The following is a 7628-nucleotide window of genomic DNA, read 5'->3' on the forward strand; positions in this document are numbered from 1 at the left end:
ACCTCTTCCGCAGACGATTATAAATACTTCGCAAACACTGCACACTCTTTGTGCTTTTCCCAAATACAGTAGAACAAAATAATTACTCATCATCAAACATGATCACATGTATAGCCTTTCAAGGTGATTTCTCGAATAGTTGTTAATGCAGTACAAGTAAATAAAATCTATATCGTGCAACCATTCATTTAGATTGGCCCCACTAAAATTTGTTTTCTCATGTTTGAAGGAAGCAAACCAACCTGAATGATCACTGGTTGGATTTTTAACAATATTATTAAACACATTTGTTTTTTCATATTTTTAAAATGTATTTTTGACATACTTAAGAAATTGGTATCGTAATTGCTTAGATTTAAAATCAAGTGTGTCATCATTGATTTCATCATTACATTTGGCCATCTTTCTTCATTCATATTGATTATACGATCGAAAAATTTAACTCTCGATATGGTTTGGGAAACCGTTAGGGGTATCCAACCTAATTCGCCATATGAAGCTACTCGGGGCGTACCTCTGTCGCGGCTAAGCAGCCCATCGCTTTATATACTTCATATTTCTGCCTTTTTTTTTTTTAATTCCTTCTCAGTCCCTGGATACCTTCCATACTCTTTGTGGTTGTCCCTTCCCAAACAACCCAAACAAAAAAAAAAACCCAAAAAAAAAAAAAAAAAAAAAAACCAAACAAAAATATAAAAAAAACTTCTCAAGGTAAGATAACATTTCACAAAAATAATTCGTCCACATCTTCTCGAGTTAAGATAAATTTTCACAAAGATAATTTCTCCTTTACCCATTTACATTTTATACTTGTTGAGGTATTTCAATGCATTTATAAGCTTAATTTCCACCATGTAAGTTAATACAGTATATACCAGCATTTGGGTCAGGCATTTCATGTTTTATAAAATGCGAATGTTGTCTGTCTTTGCAGAATACGCTGCGAACATAATTGAAATGGCTTTGTACATGACAAAAAGTAATATGAAAGAGTTTTTTACACTGCTGAAATAATGTGCGAGCCGGGAACAATTGCTCGGAAATTACCGAAACCAGACAAAAATTAGTCGTGTCCAGTTTACTCAGCCGATTCAACAGAAATTAAATACTGTATAGCCATACAGTAACATGACCATGTTACACTTTTTTTTATAAGAACCATTCAAATTATGCCCAGGCTCACTGTTATTATTTTTTGCCGATTCCAGCATTGCTCTATTTTGTTCTTAATTTCACACACATTTACAGAAAATTGTTATTGTACAGCAGTATATTACTGTGCTATAAACGTTATAAGATCGTTATCCTTGAAGTATAAACAGGCCTTTATCCTTAACCTAGGCTTCAATATTTGAAAAAGCTTTTGGTTTGTACCTGATTGTACTTTAAACATTTCTTATGAGGTAGTTCTTGTTATCTTGCATAGTTAAATACCTACTAATGTCTTGTGACATGTTTCCAAACAACATCTTCCACATTGTATTAACAAATTCTACCCACTTATTAAATGTTTCTATATCTTTTTTGGAAAGAGAACAAAAGGTAGTTTCTGGTGACTAAATTGCATTCTGATGTGTTGAATTTGTGTAGAAAAAAATCATGGAAAATAATTTTATATAACCAATTATGTTATTTACTAAGATAATTCATATATAAGGGTTTTTTGAAATGATAATACTGTTATTGCAATAAACAAGCAATTACCATTAATCATTTTTTAAACAAATTAAATTGGATAACAATTATATTTATTATTACATGTACTAATCTTTACATTTAATGATAAAATAAAGCATGCTTTAGCATGAATACTGCAATCATAATCTAACTGTAAATTAGTGAAAAGTGTCTTCACTTTGTTTCAGTACTTAGCAAAAGTTGTCCCATTTTGTGAAAAAATAATAAGAGTTCGTCAGTGTTAAATAATACAGGCATATCATGAGAGTCTCTTGTAGCATGAATACTGCAATAGTAATCAAACAAGTATTTCATTAATCAAATTGTAAATGATTTTAATTGAATTGCAATTATACAGTATATAGTACAGTAGTAATACTATTTACATTTAAAAAAAAGAAAAAAAAAAAGACATGCATATTGTTTTTAAGGTTGTTGGACATACTGTATTACTAAAATAAATATGCTATTACGAAGCACACAAAACCTGGTATAGTGTAATGCCTTAATTTTGTTAATAAATAGGTGCCTAGTATCATCAGGAAAATTGAATCATACAATTTTACATCTTACACTGTATTGTTTGCTCTGTAATTCATAAGCTATTGGAATTATGCTTCACAGTCTATTTTATAACCATAGTGAATGATATGCAGATTGTATAGGCCTATTTATGAACAAAAAACACCTCAATTCCAGGGAATTCTATATATATAGTTGAATTGCATTGTAATTAACCAAAAATAAATTATTGTTAAAATATACAATTTTAATAGATAAAATTTAACACAGACATAGTAATTCATACTGGCAATACATTAACATAGCTACAGCATGAGGAGCCTCTGGTCAAAGGAGAAGCTAAAATTCACCTGTCTGGGGAGGATATTTAAACCCTGTGTAGTTGGCACTGGGTTCAGGAAATGTCTCATGTATGGACTTCATTACACGACATCACCACTCGCCTGTCTTTGCCAAGATAACCCCAGCACCAACGTACAAATTTCCGATAGGCTGAATACCTGTAACGCCTGAAAAAAAAAAAAAAAAATTGTGAAGCAATATTAATATAGATTTTTTTTGTGTGTGAGGGGAAGAGAAAACAGGAATTAAAGCATAAGTACACCTCATAAATAGTAATCAGATTTAATAAAATATTTTATTGGTCAATTCCACTTGTAAGCAGTGGGGTATTTTGCAAGACTTGCATGTAAGTGCACACACGACGAAAAAGTAAGGTACCACCCAAAATATTAACTAATGTATGCCTAATAGAACAAAAATATATGTTGATGTTTGCGGTACGCCACATAGGCAGTTTTGAAAAGAACTGTTGTAGTTAAGAAACTCTCAACGTTTTGATTGAGTTGCTTCAGTCGTCTTTGGGAGAATAATACCTGCAGAAATTGCAAACAGGGAAATACTTATATGTTTGAGTAGAGAAGTACAAAAATAATTCATCTATGTATTCTTTACCTTTCGACTCCCCCTTCGGTCACAGGCTACTAGTATTGTGAAACATACTGCCAAAATGAAATTTGTAGTGTTGCAGGATTTAAGATGGCTGGTTCAAACCAAGGATGTGTGGTAATGCTCCATTGTGGTATGGCTCTTCATTGTTTTTTTGCATAACCTTTTCAATCTGTTAAAAAAAGATGGAACATGAATTCATGAAAAATATTTAATCTGCAATACAACACAGGTAATGTAATACACGCCTTTTCCACAGTGCAGTAGTACTAGTAGTACTCTAGACTAGCATTGCTTTATTTACCATATGAGAGTTTCCTGTGTTAAAAACATGATTTATACTACACTTATTGATACTTGTACTTTATAATAAGAGAAATCTCATATTATCGATACCTGGAACAGTAACAATACGAAAGTACTATGCTACTGCACTGTAATGCTTAGGCCTATTTTAATACACTACTTAGATAGTTTTTTCTTTTTCCATCTTGATTTCAGAGGTCAAAAACATTTTTCAATTTTTTTTCCAATCATATATTGGTGTAGAATAGTCTTTTGAGAACATTTTCCAGAAAAAAATAAGGTGGTACGACCCTCCGTTATGAAGTTTTAGATAACATGAGGACAAGAATTCTGCTTCAAATCTTATTTTCATGGTAGGGAGGAAGATTTTTTTTCTCTCACATCAAACATGAAAAAATAGTGTCACAAGGAAAACCATTAGACCAAAATTGCATACAAGAAATTATGTAATTCATCTAAACCAAGCAGAAACTTTGCCTATGAATAACAGTCATAATGCAATTTCTCTAAATTGCACAATTTACTCCAACACAACAGGCATCATGGATGCCATGTAGCTACAATAGTATAGAACAGTAGAGCATAGAACTGCAAGTGATCTGGCTAACATGCGGATGGGTGGTAAATAGACCTATATATTTAATGGAGTTTTGTAAAAAAAAAAAATAAATCATTCAAATCAGTGGCCTCTCTGATGGTTGGGAGGGGATGCTAACCAATTATTTTATTTTACATGGCCTTAATTTGTATTTTAACCAAATGGTTCTTACTTCTTGACAACAGGAACGATTTCCCCACATCTCTTCCACGACGCAGTTTCCACATGTACACCTGAAAATAACAGAAATGCATTTTTTTTTATTAAACTAATGATTTTATAGAACATAATAAAAGGACTAGGCCCAATTATCATAACTCAGACATCTATTTCCCCAAATAGAAGCCCAGGGTATGATTTTAATGGCTCAGTTGACTTCTAGTCTACAGATACTTTCAGAAAAAAAATATCAAAGATACGCTTTAAATTATGCATGCAATGTTAAAATATATCCATACAACTTTAAATAGGGCATGCTGATGTCAGATTTAAAAGGATATTTTTTTTTTATTTGGTTAAAATGGAATTCCCCTGGGTATACACCCACCAACTAACTAGGCTAAAATAGGCCAAACATGGCAATAGGCCTTAGTCTATTAGTATTATTTTAGTACCACCCTAACCCTCCCTACAGCATAGGCCTAGCCAAAGATGGCCTAGCCTAGATAGGCAAAGAAGGGCTATCCTAGGCATATAGATGATATATATAGGCCTAGACCTCGCTAGACTAGGCCTAGCCTAGGCTATAAGCTTAGCCTAGGAAGGTAGACCCCAGACTATGAATTGGCTAGGCCTAGTTAGAAGCCTCCACCCAAACAAAAAAAATACCATAAAAACCGTCCGCGCAATTGGAAAAATAAGGGCCAATTTCCACACAGATTTTCCGAAAAAATCTTTTTTAGACTAGGGCCTAGGGTAGGCCGAAAGCAGGTCAACTCGGCCACAAGTCAACTCGGCCACAAATCAACTCGGCCACAAAAAGTTTGGCTGCAGTCAACTCGGCCACAAGTAAACTCGGCTACAAGTTAACTCGGCCACAAGTCAACTCGGCCACAAGTTATTTATAATTAAAATGAAATGTAAATATTCCAGTTTCTGCATCCTTTTTCTTCAATATGATTAAAATGAAGTACACAGTATATTTTAGTAAAATTCTGATCATCGTCTCATCGTCGTGAGATCGTTGTAGGCCTATACATTTCTTCACACTGTACTCTTTTTCAACAGAGAAAACCCGCCACTTACAGAATGGAATAAAATCTGACAATTGTAACATTAACAATTTAAGCAATCTTAATATTAATTAAGAAAAACACATATATTATTGTTTAATTTTGTTCACGTTAAAACACTGACCTAAAACATGAATACATACTGACCTAATCATAAAAAATTGAAATAGAAAAACACATTATGATTTTTTTTTAATGTTAACAATTTATTTTGAATCCGACTAAAATCAAATGAATGCACGATGGCGTGCATTTCGATACTATTTTCTTCAAAACCACGCCCCAGAATTAGGCCTACGTTAAAATTAGGTGGGGTGCTCTAGTATCAATTTATCCACAATAGGAACAATTGGTATTGTTGAGTGAGACTTCAGTCCTTCATATTTGTTCGACCATTGGGGGCTATGTTTGAAACCCGTCAGTGACAAGGATGCATCCAATGACGTGAATCACCAGTGACATGTCGGTCCTTTTCAAATATTTATTTAATAATACTAATTAGTCATAATAACGATAATAAAGGTGATAACAACAACAATATTAATAGTAATATTTATTTTAACAATACTAATAGTAATAATATGGTAAAATAACGACATTTAAATATCTACAGTATTTTAATTATACTAATTAGTGATAATAACATTGAAGGTGATAATAGCAATAATAACAGCAATAATAAATTAAAGATAACGTTTATTTTTATAATAATAGTAATACTAATTAGTAATAATAACAATAATTATGATACTTATAATACTAGGCCTACTTCGATAATAAAGGTGACAACAACAACAGCAGCAGCAGCAGCAGCAGCAGCAACAACAACAACAACAACAACAACAACAACAACAACAATAATATGAGAAAAATACCAATAAAACACCAATAACAATATTTTTAAAATTACTACAGTAGTGAATTATTAAAATAATAATACTAAGATTAATATACAGTATAATAATATGAATAAAAAAATCTATTATTTTTTATTATTTATATGGTAACAATAATAATAACAGCAAAAATCTAAACAATACATAATGTTAATGCTAAGACTAATAATTAATATTAAAACTAACGGTAATAAAAACAACAATAATAATAACAATGACACCAATAATAACAGCAAAATAATAATTGTGGCCGAGTTGACTTGTGGCCGAGTTAACTTGTGGCCGAGTTGACTTGTGGCCGAGTTGACTTGTGGCCGAGTTGGATCGAATTCGGTAGGCCCAGGCCGGTAGCCGATCATTTCGGTCGCGCTTCGTTTCGGTCGTGGTTTATTTCGAAAAAATATATGGAGCGCCGAAGGAGTTGCGAAAACGAAAAATGTAATATGCCTATGCCCTATATATTTTAGTTCGTGAATCGGTTTATCATAGGCCTAATTATTATTGTTTTGCTATCTTTCCAATAACAAAATATCTTTCTTATTCTTTCTTCCCTTTACGGTGATATATTCATGATTGCAACATGATCTTGTAATTGAAACAATGGAATTTAATGTGCTTCATGCTATTCTTTTTGTTGCGTTTTCATCATAGAGCTATTAAACAACTAGAGTGCTGACAAGATGGCGCAACAATGCAGAGTTATGTATGTGTACCATCCAAGATGGCCGTCGTAGTAAAGCGCCACCTTCAGGCTTAGCATACATATTATTACCTATTAATAAGCCCTCTGACTATTATTTCATTAATGATAATGAGTAATGGTAATAACAAATTATTAAACTATTGTAGCCAAAACGAGGCCAAGTGAAGCATCTTATTCAAAAATAAAGTACCAAGGAATGAAAATTAAAATCGTATACATTACACCCAAACACCGCAACGCTCGAGTTTCAAACATACAGGTAAAGCCTGGTTTCCTGTCGACGTAAGAAGGCAGATTTACTTACGATTTCGTCGTTTTATCGTAAGAAAATGCGATTTGACAGGAAACCGATTACGACTGGTGCGTTTTGAAATCGACGTAACGTAAACTAAAATCGTCGCAAAACAGTTTTGGACAGGAAACCGACGTATTAATTTTTCATGTGATACGTCGATTTTCCACTATTTGACAGGAAACCGCGTTTTAGTGACTTTTTTTTGGATGAACTCGCATACGTTGCGTTGCAAACGATTCTTATGAAAAGTTGACTTGGAGTCAACTTTTCATAAGAAACGTAAGCGGAAACCTATGCTGTCTGTATATCTTGCCTATACAACACAATTGTCGACGAACTAGAACTCTCATTGACTTACGAATTTATAATAAAATGGTTAAAAAGAAGCATATCCTCCACTTTTTTCAAACACAATGATAGGCATGTAAAATCTTATAGATTTTGTTAGCCC

General features: G+C 32.7%; 1 long non-coding RNA gene across 2 annotated transcripts; it reads right to left on the reverse strand.

The window, feature by feature from the left end:
* Positions 1-944: 944 nt before the first annotated feature.
* On the reverse strand, positions 945-5009 carry LOC117101312. Of its 2 annotated transcripts, XR_004444264.1 has the most exons (4): positions 4880-5009; positions 4224-4284; positions 3154-3319; positions 945-2708 (listed from the first exon to the last, which is right to left on the reverse strand). It is a non-coding gene; the product is annotated as an uncharacterized LOC117101312 (long non-coding RNA). The 2 variants fall into 2 exon arrangements; XR_004444263.1 differs by having other exon boundaries at positions 4224-4999.
* Positions 5010-7628: the final 2619 nt, after the last annotated feature.

The sequence above is a fragment of the Anneissia japonica genome, unplaced genomic scaffold, assembly GCF_011630105.1.
Source record: "Anneissia japonica isolate Jap-2015-1 unplaced genomic scaffold, ASM1163010v1 scaffold3709_len703521_cov189, whole genome shotgun sequence".
Classification (NCBI taxonomy): Eukaryota; Metazoa; Echinodermata; class Crinoidea; order Comatulida; family Comatulidae; genus Anneissia; species Anneissia japonica.